Below are 26,880 nucleotides of genomic sequence, written 5' to 3'. Positions count from 1 at the left end.
TTTCATTGTATATTAGTGCGACCCCCCCACCCCTTTTAAGGGGACGGGCAATATGCGCATTCGTATAGTTAGGAGGAGATGCCTCATTTAGGGCAAAAAATTTGTCTGGTTTGAGCCAGGTTTCGCTAAGACCAATGACGTTAAGATTGTTGTCTCTAATGACCTCATTAACTAATAACGTTTTGGGAGACAATGATCTTATGTTTAAAAAGCCCATATTATAAGTATTGGGCTGTTTTGACGAGTTTTTGTTTAAATTATCCGTAGTAGAAATATTAATAATGTTGCGTTTATTATACGTAGTGCACTTTAAATAGTTTCGACCATATCTAGGAATTGATACGACGGGAATTTTCAGATTGTTTGCTTGATGCTGCGATCGACTGAACGCATCATGATTTGCCACCTCAGTAGAATGCATATCTACCCCGGACACATTCACAACAGAAAACACATTATGTGAGTTGTGTGTTATTCTGAGAAAATTGCTATGCGTACAGGAATTATCCAGCCTGGTGCTGGCTAGTTCTAGCTTAACTGACTCCTCACCCGGACTAGCAGGCTCTGTAATTGCCTGTGACCGGGCTTGCTCTAGTGTAGTTAGTCAAATGTGACTTAAACAGTAGTCTATGTTCTTAGACAGGATGATGGCGCCTTCCTGGTTAGGGTGAAGGCCGTCCCTCATCAGCAAGCCTGGTTTGCCCCAGAAAGAGGGCCAATTATCAATAAACGTTAGTCCCTGTTGTCTACAGAAGCTAGCCAGCCACTTGTTAAGCGAGACTAATCTGCTATATCTCTCATCATTGCCTCTCGCAGGCAGGGGGCCAGAGACAATTACTCGATGCCTGGACATCTTTCTAGCGAGATCACAAGTCCTGGCTATGTTTCTCTTTGTAATCTCTGACTGTCTCATCCTAGTGTCATTGGAGCCAACGTGTACAACTATATTCGCATAACTAGTGGTGCGATTAGCCTGTCGTACGTGTTTACTAGGCCTGTTGCGAGTTAGCTCCCTAAGATTAGCCTCAATGTCAGGTGCTCGGGCCCCCGGGATGCACTTAATTGTGGCTGGTTTGCTAAGCTTTATGTTTCGGGTGATGGAGTCCTCTATGACTAAGGTGTGGTGCCCGGTAGACTGGGGTGTAGGACTAGCTAAAGAGCTAAATCTATTATGCGTCTCAACCGGTACACCGTAGCTTGTAGGCCGCTTAGGACTACTACAGGCTGGGCTAGTTAGCTCGCTACAGCTAACGCTAGCAGATGTGTCCGCAACATCTAAAGTTACGAGATTACTCTGCTCTAACTGGCGGACACGGCCCTCGAGCAGAGCCAGCCTCTCCGTGAGTAAGGTGCAAGACGCGCAGGAAGCCATACTCACGGTTTTTTCTGTCACCGAGTGAAGTTCCTGCTGTCTTCCGAGAAGTCCTGGTCACGGTGTGCAGGAGTAGACTCCTTCTGACCGGCGCCCGGCGACGCCTTTCTCCGCGCTAGCTTCGTTAGCTTAGCAGCTAGCTAGCTGCGGGAGGGGTGGAGAGACAGAGATCGGGTGATTTGCAAGTTAAATAGTACTACTAAATATGTTGAGAAAGTAATAAAGAAAGCTACAGAACAATTTAAAAGCACACAAATAGAACGATACTTAGCTTTTTCGAAACAGCGAGCAGTCAGCGAGCAGTCACGCACGGTGAACCGGAACCGGAAGATTCTGGACTAACGATACTGTTATCAGTGTTTTGGATTTTTTAATACAGCTGTGTGTATCAGCTAAAATCAGCTTTGAATAATGACAAATAAGGAAGCAACTCCACACAAAAGTTTGTAACAATATTTTCCTCCTCAAAAGTTCGAAAGCACTTTACTTACGAGGAGTCACGCCTGCGTTTTATCAACCTGTCCTCCTGGCAATCCATTAATCCACAGGCCAATATTAATGCACTCAAAAAAGTGAAACATTGAGGCAACATAATAATCCATTAAGTTGCTTTGGAGCAATATAGCAACCACTGGGACTGACAGGTCTCTGGTTGCTGTCTAACGTCACTCCATACATACCTGGCAACTTTTGAAATCAGAAAAACCTAGTAGCCAGGGTCCAGGGCGCAAAATGATTGATTGCATTCAGACAGGTTAAAATGTTGCTAAAACCATCACTTTTCTATCAGTAACAGTGACTTTTCAAAACAAAAATATTACAGCAAAAATCATATGGGTTGATTGACATGTTTATTCTGTAAGCTAACTTCAATAGTTTGAAATTATTTTGACAGTTAATGCCAGTTATCCTGTCAACCTTTCACAAGACTTCAATTTGTTAATTGAAAGTATAAACAGTATAAACACTTTTTACAGTAAACAAATGGAAAAACAGTACTAAACAATTCCATTTAAAAAAAAATTGGTGTCATTAACATTCTGTCCAAGCTTGTATAATCTACTGCCTTGTTCAATTGTAAAAAATATTCTGTGCCTAAAATTCACATTTCTATCACAATTATCATACTGTAAACATGGTAAGCTAACTTCATTAAAATTAATAGTCCTGTCAATAGCATGGAATTACAATTCAAATGTAGTTTTTTTGTAAGCCTTTCAAAAGAATTCAAAATATGAAACATTAATGAAAATTAATTTAAGCCATCAGACACTTGAAAAGTGGCACATCACATCTCTAATGTAATCATTTGAACTTTTCAACAGAAATAGCACTGCAAAAATATTAAGGACATACTTCTGTATTTTGGTAGTTATGCTGTCAACATTTAACAAGATTTCTTCAACTTGGACTTGAAAGCATAAATAGTATAAACACTTTTAACAGTATAACAGTACTAAACAATTCCAATAGATAACATTGGTGTCATTACCTTTTTGTGGCTAAAATCCAAATTTAGCAACGGCATTAGACTTGTGTTTTTTTGTCCCAACGTGGTCTTTTACATCGCTAATTCCTCCGTGTCCGATCGAAAAATCTTGTCTGCACAAGGTGCAATTCGCGTAGTTTTCACCCTTTTTGGAACGGATAATTATTCCCGGATAGGCTTTTGAATATTCTTCACGGAATGACTGCAGTTTTCTTTTCGGTTTAAGACTCGTTTGCGATTTTTCTCCGGCTGATTCCATGATCGTTCGCTCGTTTGGAAACAATGGGCAACAGGTGCCTCGTGCTTGGCAGCGGTGCTATAAATAGCCTCGCGCATGGCATTCGGAATGGCTCGATAGGAAGTTACGGGAAGCAGTGTCGATTGTGATTGTTGTTACGCGATTTCGTGAATAAAACTTAAAAAAAAAAAAAAATTTAATTAATGAAAAACCGTATTTTTTATCACTGCAACTGTAACCCGGAATAGGTTGATGAAAACCGTACTAATTATGGGAAAACCGGAGTAGTTGGCAGGTATGCTCCATAGCGCTGCGTTTGCACGTTATTAAACACATCTTGCTTCAATGTGTTTCAGTTCGTTCTGTGTCTTACCTACAAACTGGACGATAGAGCATTACAATTACTCAATGCGTCTTTTACACACCACACATTAAATACAAATAAATTCCTTGTTAATGGTTATTATTGCGTGGAACTGGTATTTAAACATGATGTAGCTAAGTACTCCTGCAGCATGACTACGTATTCTGTTTTCCCACAAAATACAAAGTCTGGCAAGACACAAACACACTGTAGGTGATATAAAGCTTGTTTATGTCCATTATTTACTTTTTAAATTATATCTCAACTCTGTACACTGCTACTGGAATTTGTATTTTCATGAGGGAACTCTCCTGAAGTTAAAGTTAAAAAGTTAAAGTACCAATGATTGTCACACACACTAGGTGTGGTGAAATTAGTCCTCTGCATTTGACCAATACCCTTGTTCACCCACTGGGAGGTGAGGGGAGCAATGGGCAGCAGCGGAGGCCGCGCCCGGGAATCATTTTTGGTGATTTAACCCCCAATTCCACACCTTGATGCTGAGTGTCAAGCAGGGAGGTAATGAGTCCCATTTTTATAGTCTTTGGTATGACTCGGCCGGGGTTTGAACTCACAACCTACGGATCTCAGGGCGGACACTCTAACCACTAGGCCACTGAGGAATCAATAAAGTACTATCTATCTATCTATCTATCTATTTATTTTGTGTTGAGCTGTTTAAAAAAAGCATAAAGTTTAAAAACCATTTCACTAAAGCATTGTCATTGTCCATTGATGGTATTAAAAACTTCAAAATTATCTGTCCAGGGTACATGTATTAATGATGACATATTGTATCTATCTGCGATTAATTGAGATTGATTTTGAGTATAAACAAAATGCAATTAATCGCTATAATGTTCTCATCTCAGTGTGGGAACTGGAGACTAAACATCACGCTAAACTCTATCCATAATGAACACATGAGCCGACAATGCAGTCGGGAACTTTACAGGGTTCATTCACCATGGCACATAGTGAAAACTGTCAAAAAAGACAGAAAAAAATAATAATAAAGTGCCTGTTGGCTTTTTAACATGAGAATGCATAACTTAATGCAGTCTGAATTAGCATAGCCTGCGATTAGCATAGCTTTTTTTAACATCGTTTTTTAATATAAATTATAAAGTATTTGCATGAAAAAATGACTGATATCTGTACACAAATAACTGATTAATGCACCACCACTACTTACGATATTGATTTGTCAGTGTGTGGGATGCGAACAGATTGCTGCTGCTGCTGCTCAAAACCTGATGGCTGCTCTCTCAGTCCATGTTTTGACTAAAACAGGAAGTGATGTACCAGTGCATCAAAGTAAATTGTCCCACCAGAAACAATCTACATGGCCTGACAAAATAAGATAGTTAACACTAAGAAATATTTTTATAAACATCACAATCGCGATTAAAAATTCTGAATGTTTGACAGCCTTAATTTTGAGTTCTTGTCAGCTAATGACAACAATAATAAGGTTTGTTGTACATTCTGTGCTGGCGACATCCTCACATCGGCCTCCCATCCCGCCTGTCTCGACACCGAGGCCACACCCCAGAGCACGTCTGTGCACCTTGTCTCGCAAACGCGTGTTGCATGACGTGCACTTAAAATAATAATAATAATCAAACTGCGACATTGCATTAAAGCAAAGTTCAGATAAAATAACTCTGCACTCGACCACGACCACCATAGCTCGCCTGCGACAGGAAGCTAAAAAGCCAAATAGTGTGTGAACATTGCTCCAAAATTTTGCCTTGATTTATTCAACACAAATGCACAAATTTCCACAATGTATTGCTGGTGGCCATTATGGTAGGCTTCGTTTGTAAACACACTCCAGTGACGTGCAGTCACTAGAGGCAGGTGCGGTGGGGCCTCACCTGCCATCATGGAAAGAAAAAAAATGTAAAAAGAAAATTTTTTATTAAATTGTTATATGTATCCAGTGATTATACTATAAAGTTATTTTCCATTTAACTTCACCCGTTTTAGATTATTTTTATTTAAAATCGCTGAATTTTCACATTTGCCGTTCAAATACTGAGAAGAGACGGTGCGGTGATCAGCAGCCAGTTGAGGCACGTCACTGCGTTGTGCCTCAACATGGATTGCGGACTCGGCTAACTGCTGGCCTGCTGTGCAGTGAGACCGTATTGCTATATGAACTATATTATACATTTCCATAGTTTAGTTAGCTGAGGTATATAATGTACAGTGTATTTTGTCAACAACTGTATGTGTGTAAAGTATTTATTGTGCTGAGCGATCATAAAACGGCTGCAAAAGACGCACTGGCTGAGGCTCGCCTCCTGCACCCCCGCCGTAGAATGCACGGCAACCCCTGACTGGAGTGTTATATCAACTAAAGCCCACACTTAAACTTTCCACGTGCAAGATTGAATCTAGTTAAAAAAGTTATTTCATAAGAAGCCAAAAAGTGCAAAAACAATAATGTTCGTGTTGGAGGAGTTGTGAATGACTGCAGGGCCACAACATTAGGTACACCTGCAGACTGCAGGTGTACCTAATTCACAACTCCTCCAACACGAACATTATTGTTTTTGCACTTTTTGGCTTCTTATTAAATAACTTTTGTAACCTATTTTCATGGGCTTTCCTCTTTGTGATGTTAAGTTCCTGTTATGCGCTGTTATACAGTATATGCCTTGAGCTCTTATTTTGAAGGCACTAAGAGCAGAAGTGATGACACGTTGGAGTGGAGCGGAAGTTTTTGAAAGAAGGTAAATAAAGTGGTCCTCGTGTAAATTGGAGCCTCCGTTTTTGTTATTTTGTAGTTTCATACAGTATAGGCGACATTTATAAACCCTCGGTTACATTTTTTTAAATAGATTCAATCTTGCACGTGGAAAGTTTAAGTGAGGGCTTTAGTTGATATAACACTCTCATCAGGGGGTGCATTAATCCAGCACAACAGCGGCTCATGGACTTATTTTATAAGTAAAGGTAAGACCATAATAACGTTTTTTTTAATTAAATGTGCTTTTTTGTGTGCTACAGTTTGTATGTGTAAAGTTAAAGTTAAGTTAAAGTACCAATGATTGTCACACACACACTAGGTGTAATGAAATTTGTCCTCTGCATTTGACCCATCCCCTTGATCACCCCCTGGGATGTGAGGGGAGCAGTGGGGAGCAGTGGGCAGCAGCGGCGGCGCGCCCGGGAATAATTTTTGGTGATTTAATAACCCCCAATTCCAACCCTTGATGCTGAGTGCCAAGCAGGGAAGAATGCTGGTATGAGCTTTTAAACATAACCCGTTAACTGCACCCAATCAAATGGTGAATAAGATACTCTTTAGGGTTCATATGTTTGTAAATCTGACTGTGATGAAGTCAGTGCCTCACCAGCCATGAACCTCACCGCACGTCACTGACACACTCATTGTTACTAGAGATGTCCGATAATGGCTGTTTGCCGATATCCAATATACCGATATTGTCCAACTCTTAATTACCGATTCCGATATCAACCGATACCGATATATACAGTCGTGGAATTAACACATTATTATGCCTAATTTTGTTGTGATGCCCCGCTGGATGCATTAAACAACGTAACAAGGTTTTCCAAAATAAGAGAACAACTTCAACTCAAGTTATGGAAAAAAGTGCCAACATGGCACTGCCATATTTATTATTGAAGTCACAAAGTGCTTTTTTTTTTTTAACATGCCTCAAAACAGCAGCTTGGAATTTGGGACATGCTCTCCCTGAGATAATCCTGATACCCACTACAACTATGGGGAATACTATACTTTGACTTTCACAAAGTGCATTATTTTTTTTATTTTTTTTAAAAATATGCCTCAAAACAACAGCGACAAAAACAATGAAGGCACACAGCTTCAGTCCAGAGTATACTAGAGTAATAAAGTAAACAATAACATAGTCCTCCTTTAGTGCAAGACTGCCTGGTATACTGTATAACAGGAAATAATAAACTGGGCCCCTTCTGCCTTGCTCTAACGTATTTGAGTAACAAAAATGTGCTGCAAGCTAGTGGTGAGTGCTTGAAGTGGCCTACCAGTCAGTCAGAGCTTCTGAAATGCTGCATTGAGACAGGGCACCTGACCACAACGTGGGCTTTTGCCTTGGGGTGGTTTTTGTTGTATTTTTGTTTTTTCTCAGCGGAGTCTTTAAGCGACAACTGTGTGGTACTACTTTTTTTCGGTGTTTGCTTTTCATCCATCTTCCGCTTGTAGTCATCGTCTATGTTAGGATTTGGTGGAGTGGATCCCAAGGATGCAGAGACGTGTTGTGTACAATTGTTCTTCCTTTTATTTAGGAGGAAGCACAAAGTAGCAAAACAAAGGTGATGGTAGATAACACACAAAACTAAAAGCGCTAGACAAGGCTAGGAAAAATACTTCATGAAAAAAGTTAATATAAGGACAAAGTACAAACTAAAAACGCTAGACAAGGCTAGGAAAACATACTTCATGAAAGAAGTTTAATATAAGGACAAAGTACAAACTAAAAACGCTAGACAAGGCTAGGAAAAATACAGGCAAACCTTAGATGAATGGTACACGATGAACTAGTGAGTTCTCCGGCAAAATCAACAGGTTTGCAAGCAGTGACAAAATTCCGGCGCTCACAGGCCGTCAGCAGCCAGGTTAAATAGGCTGCTTCTAATCTACGTCAGGTGTGTGCTGCTGCCTTGCGCCAGCTGCACTCCATACTGTGGACGAGAGAGAGAGTGAACATGGTGTGTAGACAACAACAGAACTGAGCAAGGAAATTTCAGATTACCACAGTACCCCCCCCCTTCAACAGACGCCTCCTGGCGGCCTACCTGGCTTGTCTGGGAATTGAATGTAAAAATCCTTGATCAAGTCTTTGTCAATAATAAGCGATCTTGAAATCCATGACCGCTCCTCCGGGCCGTACCCCTCCCAGTCTACCAGGTATTGGAATCCCCTGCCCCTTCTTCTCACATCCAAGATGGTGTTTACTGTAAACGCTGGGTGACCCTCAACCAGCCTGGGTGGAGGAGGCGGTACCTCAGGAGGACTGAGCGGGCTGGATGAGACAGGCTTGATGCGAGACACGTGAAAGACAGGATGGCATTTGAGAGATCTTGGGAGACGAAGCTTGACTGCAACACGGTTGATGATCTTGACAATGGGGAATGGTCCAATGAACCTGGGAGCCAGTTTCCTAGAATCGGTGGCCAATGGTAGGTCCCGGGACGACAACCAGACCTTCTGTCCCAACTGGTAGTGTGGGGCTGGTGTGCGATGGCGGTTGGCTAAGAGTTGGTTCCTGGCCGATGTTCTTTTTAACGCCGCCCTGGTGTTGCGCCAAGCCTGGTGAGCCCGACGCAGGTGTGCCGTTACGGATGGTACGTCGGCATTGGGTTGGGTAGAAGGAAAAACTGGGGGTTGGATACCATAGGCGACGTGAAATGGAGACAGGTTGGTGGCGGAGCTAATGAGGGAATTGTGAGCGTATTCTATCCATGGGAGATTCTCAGACCAGGTTGAGGGTTGCTGATGACAAGTGCACCGGATGGCCGCCTCCAGGTCTTGGTTGGTCCGCTCGGTCTGTCCATTGCTCTGTGGGTGGTAGCCGGAGGATAGGCTAGGGGAGGCCCCCAGAGACTTGCAGAATGCCCTCCAGACAGCCGAGGAAAACTGTGGCCCTCTGTCGGATACCACATCAGTGGGGATGCCGTGCAGCCGGAAAGCGTGGAGCACTAACAGTTGGGCTGTTTCAAGAGCCGAAGGCAGCTTGGGGAGGGCCACGAAGTGGGCCATTTTCGAGAACCGGTCCACAATGGTCAAGACAGTGTCATTTCCTTCAGAGGGGGGAAGTCCTGTGACAAAGTCCACCGCTATGTGTGACCACGGGCGGGAGGGGATGGGTAATGGGTGCAACAGTCCTGCTGGGGCCTGGTGGGATGCCTTGTTCCGGGAGCAGGACCGACATGCTGCCACAAACGCCTTCGTATCTGCCAGAATGGATGGCCACCAAAAACGCTGGGAGAGGACAAAACTGGTGCGACGAATACCTGGATGGCAAGCGATCTTTGACCCATGTGCCCAATCCAGAACGCTGGAACGGAGCCGAGGAACCACAAACAACCGACCTGGTGGGCAGCCCCGAGGAGATGTGTCCGACTTTAGGGCCTCCAAGACTTGCCGCTCGATGTCCCACTGGAGTCCCCCAATGATGTGGGTATGGGGAACAATTGGTTCAGGTGAGGAATCCTCAAGAGACGAAGAGTAGAGACGGGAAAGGGCATCGGGCTTCCCATTCTGAGAACCAGGTCGGAAAGTGATGATAAAGTTAAAACGGGTCAGAAAAAGTGCCCACCTGGCTTGGCGGGGGTTCAGTCTCTGTGCGGTCCTTAAGTAGGACAGGTTCTTGTGGTCCGTGAAGATGATGAATGGTAGCTCCGCCCCTTCCAGCCAATGTCTCCACTCCTGAAGGGCCAAGATGACCGCCAGAAGCTCCCTGTTGCCAATCTCATAATTTTTTTCAGCCGGGGATAGGCGACGAGAGAAGAAAGCACAGGGGTGCAACTTCTGGTCGGTGGTAGATTGCTGGGAGAGTACGGCCCCTACACCTGAATCAGAAGCGTCCACCTCAACAAAAAATTGGAGAGAACGGTCAGGGTAACAAAGCACAGGAGCCGAAGTAAACAATCTTTTCAGCCTCAAGAACGCGGAATTGGCTTCGGGTGTCCATTCAAACGGAACTTTAGTAGAGGTTAGCCTTGTAAGTGGCTCAGCGACGCGACTAAAATTGCGAATAAATCGCCGATAAAAATTAGAGAAGCCCAAGAATCTCTGAAGGTGCTTCTTGGACACCGGAGTGGGCCAGTCTACTACTGATTTGACCTTAGCGAGGGCTGGTCTGAGTCTACCCTCCTCAATGATAAATCCTAAGAAGGGAATGGAGGATGAGTGAAACTCGCATTTTTCCGCCTTGACGAACAGTTTATTTTCGAGCAATCGTTGAAGGACCAACCGAACCTGCTGCACATGTTCGTCAAATGTCGATGAATAAATTAATATATCGTCCAGGTAAACGAAGAGAAACCGACCTGTCATGTCCCGAAAAATATCGTTAATGAAGCCCTGAAAAACACCAGGTGCATTAGTAAGTCCAAAAGGCATGACAAGATACTCAAAATGTCCGAGAGGAGTGTTGAATGCGGTCTTCCATTCATCCCCCTCTCGGATGCGAACTAGATGGTACGCGTTACGTAGATCGAGTTTAGTAAAAAACTTTGCGGACTGTAAGGGAGTAAAAGCAGAATCAAGGAGTGGAAGAGGATACTTATTCTTGACAGTAATCTGATTAAGAGCGCGGTAGTCTATACAAGGCCGTAGGGACTTGTCCTTCTTTTCGACGAAAAAAAATCCGGCGGCTACCGGTGCGGTCGAAGGGCGAATGAGGCCCGCAGCTATTGATGTGTTTATGTATTCTTCTAGTGCTTTGAGTTCGGTGTTAGACACCTTGTACAAACGGGTCGATGGTAAAGCCGCTCCGGCTAGCAAATCGATACCACAATCGTAGGGTCGGTGGGGGGGAAGTGAGAGTGCTCTATCCTTGCTAAACACCGCTCTTAAGTCATGGTAGTTAGTGGGCACGTTTGTCAAGTCTATGTTCTCTATAACGGCGGTAGGTGGCGGTGTGTGAGATCCTGCTGCGGAACGAAGACAATGTGTGTGGCAGGTCACACTCCAATTAATAATGGCCGAACGAGGCCAGTCTATGTGCGGGTTATGCTTATGTAACCAGGTGATCCCCAGAATGACGGGCGCGGACCGTGATGGCACGATAAAAAAAATTATTTTCTCACAATGATTACCAGACAAGCGCAGGTTGATTGGCAGGGTCTGGTGGGTTATGCTGGCTAATAGGCGCCCATCAAGAGAATACACCCTCTTGGGCACATACAGTTTTACAACAGGAATCTTATGGAGTCTCATGAACTCAAAATCCAAAAAGTTATCATCTGCTCCTGAGTCAATGAGAGCGCAAATGTCTATTTGTTGGTTAGGCCAAGAAAGAGTACCTTTTAGTTGCATTCTGCCTGCGGCCAACGAAGGAGAACGGCGACCTCTGGTGGACGTGTCCTCTGGCGAGTGAGGGCGCACTCGTGGCCGTGCGGCGGGGCGCGGTAGTTCCTTGCAGTGGGAGATGAGATGATCAGCGGCCCCACAGTATAGGCAGAGTTTGAGGCGAAAGCGGCGTTCCCTCTCGGCGGTGGTGAGTCGGCGACCTCCCAGTTGCATCGGCTCATCTATCTGCCACGAAGGAGAGGTGTCTTCGGGAACGAGATGCTCCGTCTTGCAGATGGCAGGTCTAGCAGGCGCTGATTGGTTGCTAGGTGGGGCTTGTCTCCCTCGTCGATCCCTCCTCTCCTCCAATAGGCGGAAGTCGATTTGCACCGCCAGCTCGATGAGATCATCCAGATTCGTCGGAAGTGACAGCGGGATCATCATGTGACGAATCTCGTCCGCGAGACCCAGGTAGAAGGCGTCCAACAGCGCCGAGGGACCCCAGTCACAGTCGGCGGCCATGGTGCGGAACTCGATCGCGTAATCTGCGACCCGTCGTGAACTTTGTTGCAGCCGGAAAAGGGATCTAGCTGCCTCTCTACCTGGGAGTCGTCGTTGGAAGATCTGCCTCAAGGATTTGGAAAAGTTTGCATACGTGGAGCTGGAGGCGGTCTGACGGTTCCATTCTGCAGTCGCCCAGGTGCCAGCACGGCCCGACAGGTGGGAGATGACAAACGCTACCTTAGCCCGCTCAGAGGTGAAAGCGGAAGCGTTTAGTTCAAAATGTAGTTCACACTGCGTCAGGAATTGTCTTACATCTTCCTTTTCTCCGGAAAAACGTTCGGGTCGGGATAGCCGCATGTTGCTGGTACTGGCGGGTTGTATAGGTTGGGTGGATGCCTGGTCTGGCACGGTGGTCGAGGTGGGTACGACGGTGGCTAGCAGCATATTGACTCGCTCCAACATGGTGTCTTGACGCTCCGACAGTCCCTGTAGACCTCGGCTCAGGTGGTCTAGCTGGTCCCCCTGCTGGTTGATTCGTTGAGCCTGGCCTTGCAATGCTCTTTTCCAGGCGTCTGTCTCTGCGGGTTCCATAGTAAGGCCGGAACTTTTCTGTTAGGATTTGGTGGAGTGGATCCCAAGGATGCAGAGACGTGTTGTGTACAATTGTTCTTCCTTTTATTTAGGAGGAAGCACAAAGTAGCAAAACAAAGGTGATGGTAGATAACACACAAAACTAAAAGCGCTAGACAAGGCTAGGAAAAATACTTCATGAAAAAAGTTAATATAAGGACAAAGTACAAACTAAAAACGCTAGACAAGGCTAGGAAAACATACTTCATGAAAGAAGTTTAATATAAGGACAAAGTACAAACTAAAAACGCTAGACAAGGCTAGGAAAAATACAGGCAAACCTTAGATGAATGGTACACGATGAACTAGTGAGTTCTCTGGCAAAATCAACAGGTTTGCAAGCAGTGACAAAATTCCGGCGCTCACAGGCCGTCAGCAGCCAGGTTAAATAGGCTGCTTCTAATCTACGTCAGGTGTGTGCTGCTGCCTTGCGCCAGCTGCACTCCATACTGTGGACGAGAGAGAGAGTGAACATGGTGTGTAGACAACAACAGAACTGAGCAAGGAAATTTCAGATTACCACAGTCTATCTCCTTATGATTCTTGAAGAGGTGGGAGATCAAATTGCTCGTATTAAAGGAAGACGTCTTGGTTCCTCTTCGCACAACCAACTTTTTGCAGTCATTGCAAATTGCCAGTTTTTTATCCGTCAAACACACTTTAAAATAATCCCAAACCATAGACATGGTGTCGTTAGTCAGTCACCGAGCGAGCTGGCTTGTTAGCCACGGCTACAGCACCGGCAACAACACTCTTGTTGTTGTTATGCTGCGCTCGCGGCGGTTTGATGAGGTCATCACCGTCGCCAGTAAACCTCTCATGCTGTAGTCGTCAACTCCTGTGTTGTGTGTGGGAGAGGAGAGAGGGGAGGGGCTGCTGACTACTTCTCCCTACGTCTGTGTTTTACCGGATATGTACCGCTCCGTACAGCGGCGTTTTAAAAAGTCATTAATTTTACTTTTTGAAACCGATACCGATAATTTCCGATATTACATTTTAAAGCATTTATCGGCCGATAATATCGGCAGGCCGATATCGGACATCTCTAATTGTTACTGATCATTTATCCAATGATATTGCGATCATTAATTGCCACAATCAAAGTGGGAGAGTTAAACATAGCTTTTGTCCCATTATTAAGCTTATTTCTGGACAGACAAGTGAACTGCGAAGGCGAGCATGGATAGCTGCAATCGACCGATCCGATGTGACGTGCTATGACGACTTTGTGTTTGCGTAATTAAGAAACATTTGTAAGTAGAAATAAACGTAAAAAAATGACTTGCATTAACTTGTTGTTTTTGGTCCAAGAACTTTGATAGTAGTTGTATTAATAAAAAAAAATAGTACTTTAATGCCTCCACATGAAACAAAAACTAAAGCGACCTGAGAACAGCATTCTCCCAATCCTTACAGTCACCGTGTGCTGAGGTGACGTAAGAATGTTTATCCGCGATTATCCAGGGTGTCAAACTTGGGTCGTATAATTTCTGAGAGTGCATGACTCTAGCCTTGACAACTCGATGTCCACAGGGTTTATACAGATAAACATAAACGTCACAAACCCATCCACAAACAAACCATTCATAGCCCTTAAGGCACTTACAATTTCTAAAGTCTTTCAAAAATTAAGTAGTTTACTAATTTCGGGTATGAAACATCGAGGAAGATATTGTAATCTCTTCTGTGCTCAAACTTGTCGATCTGGTAAGGATCTTCACATTCAATCAGTGGTGGGCCGTCAGGGCAAACTAGGCCTTCTCTTCTGGCGTAACATAACCAGAAATAATGATCATAATTAAATCAATCAATCAATCAATGTTTACTTATATAGCCCTAAATCACGAGTGTCTCAAAGGGCTGCACAAGCCACAACGACATCCTCTGCTCAGATCCCACATCAGGGCAAGGAAAAACTCAACCCAATGGGACAATGAGAAACCTTGGAGGGCGACCGGTGCAATGGACGTCGAGTGGATCTAGCATAATATTGTGAGAGTCCAGTCCATAGTGGATCTAACATAATAGTGAAAGTCCAGTCCATAGTGGATCTAACATAATAGTGAGAGTCCAGTCCATAGTGGGGCCAACAGGAGACCATCCCGAGCGGAGACAGGTCAGCAGCGCAGAGACGTCCCCAACCGATGCACAAACGAGCGGTCCACCCCGGGTCCCGACTTTGGACAGCCAGTACTTCATCCGTGGCCACCAAACCTGTGCCCCCCTCCTCCACGAAGGAGAGGAGGGCAGAGCAGAAAAGAAACGGCAGATCAACTGGTCTAAAAAGGGGGTCTATTTAAAGGCTAGAGTATACAAATGAGTTTTAAGATGGGACTTAAATGCTTCTACTTAATTAAAGTAATTTTTAATTTACTTTCCCTAAATATCTCAAAGTATTCATATTCTCCTCAGGTCATATTATTTATCCAGTGCTGTTGTTTTTAGGTTAGAGTTTGTATCCAATCAGAATTCAGCTAGCTTATGTTGCCATGCTGTATGTGCAATGCGGGCGTCCGTGCACTGTAAGTGAATGGACACAAACAGTTGATAGACAGTTGCGATAGCCAATCAGATCACAAGTTGTTGACAGTCGCCTCTCCAGGTAGCCTGATGTTAACGAGACTGTGATTGGATACTCACTTGTCATTACAAAGTGAGTATCCATTCACAAGTTGCAATTTAGCAGGAAGCGAGAAGTGTTGACCCACAAAGAAGGAGAACAAAACGTTGATTAGGTGGCAGATATATATATTTGCGAGGTCATTTTTAAGAAGGATATTTAAAGAGAAACTACATCTTGTGAGACCATGTCCATATACATGTGGAAATGCCCGCCATTTCCACTCGAATCAAACGACTACGAGGGGCTATACGGCGTCGAATGGGTTCTACAAATTGTGAGTTCAAATATTTAATTTCTTTATTTTTTTCATGTTTAATATGGTTTTTTGCAATTTTTATTTTGACAGTACCACATAAGATATGTTTTAATTGCTGATGCGGGTTTATTGATTTTTAAATGCGCCAGAAAATAACCCGTTTTGTACACTGTTGATGTGGTTTAATGGCCAGTAGTGTCAGGTGGGGGGTCGCAGCTCACTGCGGGGTCGTTCTCCCGGGATGCAGAACGGACAACTCCGGACAAAGCGTAAAGGTAGGAGTATGATTTATTGTCATAAATCATAGCTTAAACCAAAAACAGGAAACAAGCAAAAGGAAAGCATGTCGTTCGCACGAGAAGCTAAAGAACCACAACTTAGCGTTGGAATCATGAACTAGGAAACTTACTCGTTGTGGCATGAACAAACAAGACTTACGTGGACCAGGCATGAAGCGAACAATGACGCCAGGCCGACTGACTGGCAAAGGCAGGCTTGAATGCACACCTATGGGTCTTGGTTAACACAGTTTGGTACTATGGCTGCCGGCAATGCATTGCGGGATACTTTAGCAAAAGACCCACAGCCCTCGATTGTGGATATAAAACAAAGCATTGACATCTGAAAACAAGGCGGTCAGCTAAATTACTTCCCTGCTCCATCCATCCATCCATCCATCTTCTTCCACTTATCCGAGGTCGGGTCGCGGGGGAAGCAGCCTAAGCAGGGAAGCCCAGACTTCCCTCTCCCCAGCCACTTCGTCCAGCTCTTCCCAGGGGATCCCGAGGCGTTCCCAGGCCAGCCGGGAGACATAGTCTTCCCAACGTGTCCTGGGTCTTCCCCGTGGCCTCCTACCGGTCGGACGTGCCCTAAACACCTCCCTCGGGAGTCATTCGGGTGGCATCCTGACCAGATGCCCGAACCACCTCATCTGGCTCCTCTCGATGTGGAGGAGCAGCGTCTTTACTTTGAGTTCCTCCTGGATGGCAGAGCTTCTCACTCTATCTCTAAGGGAGAGCCCCGCCACCCGGCGGAGGAAACACATTTCGGCCGCTTGTACCCGTGATCTTGTCCTTTCGGTCATAACCCCAAGCTCATGACCAAAAGTGAGGATGGGAACGTAGATCGACCGGTAAATTGAGAGCTTTGCCTTACGGCTCAGCTCCTTCTTCACCACAACGGATCGATACAGCGTCCGCATTACTGAAGACGCCACACCGATCCGCCTGTCGATCTCACGATCCACTCTTCCCTCACTCGTGAACAAGACTCCGAGGTACTTGAACTCCTCCACTTGGGGCAAGATCTCCTCCCCAACCCGGAGATGGCACTCCACCCTTTTCCGGGCGAGAACCATGGACTCGGACTTGGAGGTGCTGATTCTCTTCTCTGTCGCTTCACACACTTCCCTGCTCATCCCCTCTTAATCAAAGAGGAAAAACCCGCTCAGTAAACAGCTGGTTTTACTACGTCCGGTGCTGACGTAATACAACCAACACCATGTGACTTGCTAGCACTAGCCTTGGTTCATGACTGAGACCAGGGATCTAGGGCTCAAAAAGGTTGGTGGCAACTGTTGTCGAGAAAATACTGCCCTTATACACAGTTTTGTTTGATAAAAACACTCTTTCACCAATGCTGTGAACAGTAGCTTCAATGTATGTTAAAAATAAATTCAATGGTGACATTAACTTTAATCCCATAACTGCTGTGTCTCGGCATGGCGTTGGTATGTTCCTGTTCCCACGATGCGGAGGGAAAGGCAGAAAGCAGTGTGCAGGTAAAACAAGTCCTTTTTAATCCTTTGAGCAAGGCGAAATACCAAAAAGAGACCATGTTGCTGGGAAAGCGCATGTGCAGCTCAAGGCTAACTCAGCAAAACAAATTGAGCAAAGACTTAAACTTAAGTTGTAGCCTGAACAACAACATAACAGTCGCATGCAGCAAACAATGGACCTGCAACCTTTAGGTAGGGTGACACTGGGATATAAAGCTCTCTGATTAGGGATCAGGAACAGGTGAGCCTCCTGATCAGCGCTTCTTCTCTTCTTATTTACGTTTCTCATGATCAGAAGCGCCGATTAATTGCACCTGCCTCTGATTAGTGATCAGGAAGAGGTGAGCCTGCTGATCACTAATCACTAATGAGGACCATCCATAGACAATTTAGAGTGAAAAGCAAATTTTATTTTCACTCGCATACAAAACATTCTAACTTGGATTGTTTCCCTGTCTTCGAGACTCTCCCGAAGGACAGTGCGGCGAAGACACAACAAACTCCCTTCTTGTCTCTCACGGACACACACCTGTTGTTGTTGACTTTGGACTGACTGGCAACAACATCAAGGCCGCGGAACGGAGACACGCGACAGGCTTACACACACACACATGCATCCACAAAAATTATACGCCACACACACATACCCCACCCCCCCATCCAACGCCCTTGACGCGAATCCCTTAGGAGTGATGGACGGCTGAGCAGCGCCTGAAGAGCTCCAGCCTGCCACCATAGCCTCGCACTCCCTCCCCTCTGTTGCAAGTCTCGAGATGTATGTTGTAATATGTATGTGTGCTCTAGATTGTATTTTTTTACTCATCCTCCCCCAGCGTTTACCTTTTTCCCATCTTGTACGGGGCGCCTTGTGGCTACACATCAGCCTTCCTTTTCTGTAACCCTGTGTTTGTTTGTCTAATCTTGAACGGGTTGGTGCTGAAAACAAAGTTTTGTTGTACTTGTGCCATGACAATAAAGACCTACCTACCTACCTTCATACCTACCTACCACAGTGATAAGCAATGCGATGCAAAAGTGAATTTAACTGTATACATAACCTTCTCCTATGCTGCCACATATGTATTTATTATATTTTTACCTAACTTCTATCACGTCATCCTTGTTGCAGTGTGTGAATGCTTAAAAGTGAGCTTTTATGACGTTCGAGGTTACGTTTGCCACTATCCAGGTGGAATGAGCCACTTAGCATTTTTGATAGGATCGAGGTATAGGAAGTTTTAAACATTCTTAAATTCATTCAGGCAACTTTAATATTGAGCTTTTATGACTATTTTTTTTTTACAACGTACATATTCAAATGGCGGAAAAAAAAAGGCTTCAAACTTTACAAAAGTTATTTGTCTCTCATTTTTGACCTGTAACGTCAGCGCCGTGCGACCTCGCTGGAGGGAAACACCACGTTCCTGCTTGAGTGTTTACGACTCAAAATAAAAGTGTGCCAAAGTGTGTCCTGCTCCTCCGGGCTTTTACTTTTAGCACAGTCTGAAATGAAAGTCAATAAAAAAAGAAAGGCACGTGAGATTGCAGACAAATAAGGACACGTCCGTGTGTCGCTTTAAGAAATGTCTCCCCACATCCCGTCGACTGAAATATTCTGGTGTGAAAGAGGGATGTCAGCCGAGTTGTGGTGTTTGGGTAATAAGTCTCACTGCGGAGAATCCACATTACACTGGTGCCTATTGTATTTATTAGCTCCCCCACATTCTGATAGGGAGCCCAGTGTTTGCTACTCCCGTGTAACTTTGAGGAGGTAAAGCAAATGTTTGGCAAAGCCTCCATGTGGAGGATTTCAGACTGCATAATTATTCCCCACCATGCCGTTGCTGGAAACGTAGAACCCTGAGGGGTTAATCTACATCGGCATATCTTTTCTTATCATGCCATTGCCTGCCTTCTTTGGCCAAATATCACTTTTTCACGTATTTACTTCTTGCAAAACATTTTCAGACATTTGACTAATTAATCAAAGCCATCTGTTCCCTGTTTTCTGTTTGCATTTTTCCCGTTCTTAGCCTGGCTTGTGTCAATTTATTCAGTCACGTCACCTCTCTGAATGCACATAAAGCAGCATTTCACAGATTAAAAGGCAAACATATTCATTTTAATTTTACATATAATCAGTAGAGGCATCAGAAATATACATCTACGGAGTACAATTATGTGTATATATATATATATATATATATATATATATATATATATATATATATTATATATATACATTATATATATATATATATACATACATATATATATATATATATATATATATATACACATATATATATATATATATATATATATACATATATTATATATATATATACATATATATGTATATATATATATATATATATATTATATATATACATACATACATATATATATTATAAATATATATACATACATGTATATATATATAATTTACATATATAGATATATACGTACATATATACACATATATATATATATATATGTATATATATATATATATTTATGTGTGTATATATGTACGTATATATCTATATATGTATATATATATACATGTATGTATATATATGTCCCACCGTGCGTGACTGCTCGCTGACTGCTCGCTGTTTCGAAAAAGCTAAGTATCGTTCTAGTTTGTGTGCTTTTAATTGTTCTGCAGCTTTCTTTATTACTTTCTCAACACATTTAGTAGTACTATTTAACTTGCAAATCACCCGATCTCTGTCTCTCCACCCCTCCCGCAGCTAGCTAGCAGCTAAGCTAACGAAGCTAGCGCGGAGAAAGGCGGCGCCGGTCGTTGGAAGCGGCTCCCCGCACACCGTGACCAGGACTTCTCGGAAGACAGCAGGAACTTCACTCGGTGACAGAAAACACCGTGAGTATGGCTTCCTGCGCGTCTTGCACCTTACTCACGGAGAGGCTGGCTCTGCTAGAGGGCCGTGTCCGCCAGTTAGAGCAGAGTAATCTCGTAACTTTAGATGTTGCGGACACATCTGCTAGCGTTAGCTGTAGCGAGCTAACTAGCCCAGCCTGTAGTAGTCCTAAGCGGCCTACAAGCTACAGTGTACCGGTTGAGACGCATAATAGATTTAGCTCTTTAGCTAGTCCTACACCCCAGTCTACCGGCACCACACCTTAGTCATAGGGGACTCCATCACCCGAAACATAAAGCTTAGCAAACCAGCCACAATTAAGTGCATCCCCGGTGCCAGAGCACCTGACATTGAGGCTAATCTTAGGGAGCTAACTCGCAACAGGCCTAGTAAACACATACGACAGGCTAATCGCACCACTAGTTATGCGAATATAGTTGTACACGTTGGCTCCAATGACACTAGAATGAGACAGTCAGAGATTACAAAAAGAAACATAGCCAGGACTTGTGATCTCGCTAGAAAGATGTCCAGGCATCGAGTAATTGTCTCTGGCCCCCTGCCTGCGAGAGGCAATGATGAGAGATATAGCAGATTAGTCTCGCTTAACAAGTGGCTGGCTAGCTTCTGTAGACAACAGGGACTAACGTTTATTGATAATTGGCCCTCTTTCTGGGGCAAACCAGGCTTGCTGATGAGAGACGGCCTTCACCCTAACCAGGAAGCGCCATCATCCTGCCTAAAAACATAGACTACTGTTTAAGTCACATTTGACTAACTACACTAGAGCAAGCCCGGTCACAGGCAATTACAGAGCCTGCTAGTCCGGGTGAGGAGTCAGTTAAGCTAGAACTAGCCAGCACCAGGCTGGATAATTCCTGTACGCATAGCAATTTTCTTAGAATAACACACAACTCACATAACGTGTTTTCTGTTGTGAATGTGTCCGGGGTAGATATGCATTCTACTGAGGTGGCAAATCATGATGCGTTCAGTCGATCGCTGCATCAAGCAAACAATCTGAAAATTCCCGTCGTATCAATTCCTAGATATGGTCGAAACTATTTAAAGTGCACTACGTATAATAAACGCAACATTATTAATATTGCTACTACGGATTATTTAAATAAAAACTCGTCAAAACAGCCCAATACTTATAATATGGGCTTTTTAAACATAAGATCATTGTCTCCCAAAACGTTATTAGTTAATGAGGTCATTAGAGACAATAATCTTAACGTCATTGGTCTTAGCGAAACCTGGCTCAAACCAGACGATTTTTTTGCGCTAAATGAGGCATCTCCTCCTAACTATACGAATGCGCATATTGCCCGTCCCCTTAAAAGAGGTGGGGGGGTCGCACTAATATACAATGAAAACTTTAACCTTACCCCTAACCTAAATAATAAATACAAATCGTTTGAGGTGCTTACTATGAGGTCTGTCGCACCGCTGCCTCTCGATATGGCTGTTATCTACCGCCCCCCAGGGCCCTACTCGGACTTTATTAATGAATTCTCAGAGTTTGTTGCTGATCTAGTGACGCACGCAGACAATATAATCATAATGGGGGACTTTAATATCCATATGAATACCCCATCGGACCCTCAGTGCGTGGCGCTCCAGACTATAATTGATAGCTGTGGTCTTACACAAATAATAAATGAACCTACGCATCGCAACGGTAATACGATAGATCTAGTGCTGGTCAGGGGTGTCACCACCTCCAACGTTATGGTACACCCGTATACTAAAGTAATGTCCGATCACTACCTTATAAAATTCGAAGTTCTGACTCATTGTCAACAAACTAATAATAATAATAACTGCTATAGCAGCCGCAACATTAATGCTGCCACAACGATGACTCTTGCTGACCTACTGCCTTCGGTAATGGCACCATTCTCAAATTATGTCGGCTTTATTGATAACCTAACTAACAACTTTGACAATGCCCTGCGCAAAACCATTGATAGTATAGCACCGCTAAAACAAAAAAGGGCCCCTAAAAGGCGCACCCCATGGTTTACAGAAGAAACCAGAGCTCATAAATTATCATGTAGAAAGTTGGAACGCAAATGGCGCGCGACCAAGCATGAGGTTTTTCATCAAGCATGGAGTGATAGTTTAATATTGTATAAACGCATGCTTACCTTAGCTAAAGCTAAATATTACTCAAATCTAATCCGCCTCAACAAAAACGACCCTAAATTTTTGTTTATTACAGTAGCATCGCTAACCCAACAAGGGACTTCTCGGCAGATGACTTTATGAATTTCTTTAATAAGAAAATTGAACTCATTAGAAAGGAGATTAAAGACAACGCATCCCAGCTACAACTGGGTTCTATTAACACAGATACAACTGTATCTACGACGGATACTGCAATACAAAATAGTCTCTCTCTTTTTTATGAAATAACATTAGAGGAACTATTACGGCGTGTAAGTGGGATAAAACAAACAACATGTTTACTTGACCCACTTCCTGGGAAATTTATCAAGGAGCTTTTTGTATTATTAGGTCCATCAGTGCTAAATATTATAAACTTATCACTTTCCTCTGGCACTGTTCCCCTAGCATTCAAGAAAGCGGTTATTCATCCTCTGCTCAAAAGACCTAACCTTGATCCTGACCTCATGGTAAACTACCGACCGGTGTCCCACCTTCCCTTTATTTCGAAAATCCTCGAAAAAATTGTCGCACAGCAGCTAAATGAACACTTAGTGTCTTAACAATCTCTGTGAACCTTTTCAATCCGGTTTCAGGGCAAATCACTCTACGGAGACAGCCCTCGCAAAAATGACTAATGATCTACTGCTAACGATGGATTCTGATGCGTCATCTATGTTGCTGCTTCTTGATCTTAGCGCTGCTTTCGATACCATCCATCCATCCATCCATCCATCTTCTTCCGCTTATCCGAGGTCGGGTCGCGGGGGCAGCAGCTTAAGCAGGGAAGCCCAGACTTCCCTCTCCCCAGCCACTTCGTCCAGCTCCTCCCGGGGGATCCCGAGGCGTTCCCAGGCCAGCCGGGAGAGATAGTCTTCCCAGCGTGTCCTGGGTCTTCCCCGTGGCCTCCTACCGGTCGGACGTGCCCGAAACACCTTCCTAGGGAGGCGTTCGGGTGGCATCCTGACCAGATGCCCGAACCACCTCATCTGGCTCCTCTCGATGTGGAGGAGCAGCGGCTTTACTTTGAGCTCCCTCCGAATGACAGAGCTTCTCACCCTATCTCTAAGGGAGAGCCCCGCCACTCGGCGGAGGAAACTCATTTCGGCCGCTTGTACCCGCGATCTTGTCCTTTCGGTCATGACCCAAAGCTCTTGACCATAGGTGAGGATGGGAACGTAGATCGACCGGTAAATCGAGAGCTTTGCCTTCCGGCTCAGCTCCTTCTTCACCACAACGGATCGATACAGCGTCCGCATTACTGAAGACGCCGCACCGATCCGCCTGTCGATCTCACGATCAACTCTTCCCCCACTCGTGAACAAGACTCCGAGGTACTTGAACTCCTCCACTTGGGGCAAGATCTCCTCCCCAACCCGGAGATGGCACTCCACCCTTTTCCGGGAGAGAACCATGGACTCGGACTTGGAGGTGCTGATTCCCATCCCAGTCGCTTCACACTCGGCTGCGAACCGATCCAGTGAGAGCTGAAGATCTTGGCCGGAGGAAGCCATCAGGACCACATCATCTGCAAATAGCAGTGACCTAATCCTGCAGCCACCAAACCAGATCCCCTCAACGCCCTGACTGCGCCTAGAAATTCTGTCCATAAAGGTTATGAACAGAATCGGTGACAAAGGGCAGCCTTGGCGGAGTCCAACCCTCACTGGAAACGTGTCCGACTTACTGCCGGCAATGCGGACCAAGCTCTGACACTGATTATACAGGGAGCGAACTGCCACAATAAGACAGTCCGTTACCCCATACTCTCTGAGCACTCCCCACAGGACTTCCCGGGGTACACGGTCGAATGCCTTCTCCAAGTCCACAAAGCACATGTAGACTGGTTGGGCAAACTCCCATGCACCCTCAAGGACCCTGCCGAGAGTATAGAGCTGGTCCACAGTTCCACGACCAGGACGAAAACCACACTGCTCCTCCTGAATCCGAGGTTCGACTATCCGGCGTAGCCTCCTCTCCAGTACAACTGAATAGACCTTACCGGGAAGGCTGAGGAGTGTGATCCCACGATAGTTGGAACACACCCTCCGGTTCCCCTTCTTAAAGAGAGGAACCACCACCCCGGTCTGCCAATCCAGAGGTACCGCCCCCGATGTCCACGCGATGTTGCAGAGTCTTGTCAACCAAGACAGCCCCACAACATCCAGAGCCTTAAGGAACTCCGGGCGGATCTCATCCACCCCCGGGGCCTTGCCACCGAGGAGCTTTTTAACTACCTCGGCAACCTCAGCCCCAGAAATAGGAGAGCCCACCACAGATTCCCCAGGCCCTGCTTCCTTATAGGAAGACGTGCTGGTAGGATTGAGGAGGTCTTCGAAGTATTCCCTCCACCGATCCACAACATCCGCAGTCGAGGTCAGCAGAGCACCATCCCCACCATACACGGTGTTGACACTGCACTGCTTCCCCTTCCTGAGGCGGCGGATGGTGGTCCAGAATTGCTTCGAAGCCGTCCGGAAGTCTTTTTCCATGGCCTCCCCGAACTCCTCCCATGTCCGAGTTTTTGCCTCCGCGACCGCTGAAGCCGCACACCGCTTGGCCTGTCGGTACCTGTCTGCTGCCTCAGGAGTCCCATGAGCCAAAAGAACCCGATAGGACTCCTTCTTCAGCCTGACGGCATCCCTCACCGCCGGCGTCCACCAACGGGTTCTAGGATTACCGCCACGACAGGCACCAACCACCTTGCGGCCACAGCTCCAATCGGCCGCCTCGACAATAGAGGTACGGAACATTGTCCACTCGGACTCAATGTCCAGCACCTCCCTCGTGACATGTTCAAAGTTCTTCCGGAGGTGGGAATTGAAACTCTCTCTGACAGGAGACTCTGCCAGGCGTTCCCAGCAAACCCTCACAATGCGTTTGGGCCTGCCAGGTCTGTCCGGCATCCTCCCCCACCATCGCAGCCAACTCACCACCAGGTGGTGATCGGTAGAAAGCTCCGCCCCTCTCTTCACCCGAGTGTCCAAAACATGAGGCCGCAAATCCGATGACACAACTACAAAGTCGATCATGGAACTGCGGCCTAGGGTGTCCTGGTGCCAAGTGCACATATGGACACCCTTATGTTTGAACATGGTGTTTGTTATCGACAATCTGTGACGAGCACAAAAGTCCAATAACAGAACACCACTCGGGTTCAGATCTGGGCGGCCATTCTTCCCAATCACACCTCTCCAGGTTTCACTGTCAATATTTTATTAGAGCGTATCAAAACACGTATTGGTATGTCAGACTTAGCTTTGTCGTGGTTTAACTCTTATCTTACTGACAGGATGCAATGCGTCTCCCATAATAATGTGACCTCGGACTATGTTAAGGTAACGTGCGGAGTTCCTCAGGGTTCGGTTCTTGGCCCTGCACTCTTTAGTATTTACATGCTGCCGCTAGGCGACATCATATGCAAATACGGTGTTAGCTTTCATTGTTATGCTGATGACACCCAACTCTACATGCCCCTAAAGCTGACCAACACGCCGGATTGTAGTCAACTGGAGGCGTGTCTTAATGAAATTAAACAATGGATGTCCGCTAACTTCTTGCAACTCAACACCAAGAAAACGGAAATGCTGATTATCGGTTCTGCTAAACACCGACATTTATTTAATAATACCACCTTAACATTTGACAACCAAACAATTACACAAGGCGAATCAGTAAAGAATCTGGGTATTATTTTCGACCCAACTCTCTCCTTTGAGTCACACATTAAGAGTGTTACTAAAACGGCCTATTTTATCCACTAGCGACGCTGAGATCATTATTCATGCGTTCGTTACGTCTCGTCTCGACTACTGTAACGTATTGTTTTCGGGTCTCCCTATGTCTAGCATTAAAAGACTACAATTGGTACAAAATGCGGCTGCTAGACTTTTGACAAGAACAAGAAAGTTTGATCATATTACGCCTATACTGGCTCACCTGCACTGGCTTCCTGTGCACTTAAGATGCGACTTTAAGGTTTTACTACTTAGGTATAAAATACTACACGGTCTAGCTCCGTCCTATCTTGTCGATTGCATTGTACCATATGTCCCGGCAAGAAATCTGCGTTCAAAGAACTCCGGCTTATTAGTGATTCCCAGAGCCCAAAAAAAGTCTGCGGGCTATAGAGCGTTTTCTATTCGGGCTCCAGTACTATGGAATGCCCTCCCGGTAACAATTAGAGATGCTACCTCAGTAGAAGCATTTAAGTCCCATCTTAAAACTCATTTGTATACTCTAGCCTTTAAATAGCCCCCCTGTTAGACCAGTTGATCTGCCGTTTCTTTTCTTTTCTCCTCTGCTCCCCTTTTCCTTGTGGAGGGGGGGGGGGGGGCACAGGTCCGGTGGCCATGGATGAAGTGCTGGCTGTCCAGAGTCGGGACCCGGGGTGGACCGCTCGCCTGTGCATCGGCTGGGAACATCTCTGCGCTGCTGACCCGTCTCCGCTCGGGATGGTGTCCTGCTGGCCCCACTATGGACTGGACTCTTACTATTATGTTGGATCCACTATGGACTGGACTCTCACAATATTA

The 26,880-nt window shown here is 45.1% G+C and overlaps 1 long non-coding RNA gene across 1 annotated transcript; it reads right to left on the bottom strand.

Annotated features, from left to right (window-relative positions):
* Positions 1 to 203: 203 nt before the first annotated feature.
* On the bottom strand, positions 204 to 4,733 carry LOC140679734 (uncharacterized). The gene is made up of 2 exons (XR_012051105.1): positions 4,659 to 4,733; positions 204 to 1,516 (listed from the first exon to the last, which is right to left on the bottom strand). It is a non-coding gene; the product is annotated as an uncharacterized lncRNA (long non-coding RNA).
* Positions 4,734 to 26,880: the final 22,147 nt, after the last annotated feature.

Source organism: Nerophis lumbriciformis, linkage group LG22 (genome assembly GCF_033978685.3).
Source record: "Nerophis lumbriciformis linkage group LG22, RoL_Nlum_v2.1, whole genome shotgun sequence".
NCBI classification, from domain to species: domain Eukaryota; kingdom Metazoa; phylum Chordata; class Actinopteri; order Syngnathiformes; family Syngnathidae; genus Nerophis; species Nerophis lumbriciformis.
This window is presented reverse-complemented; position numbering and strand designations above follow the sequence as displayed.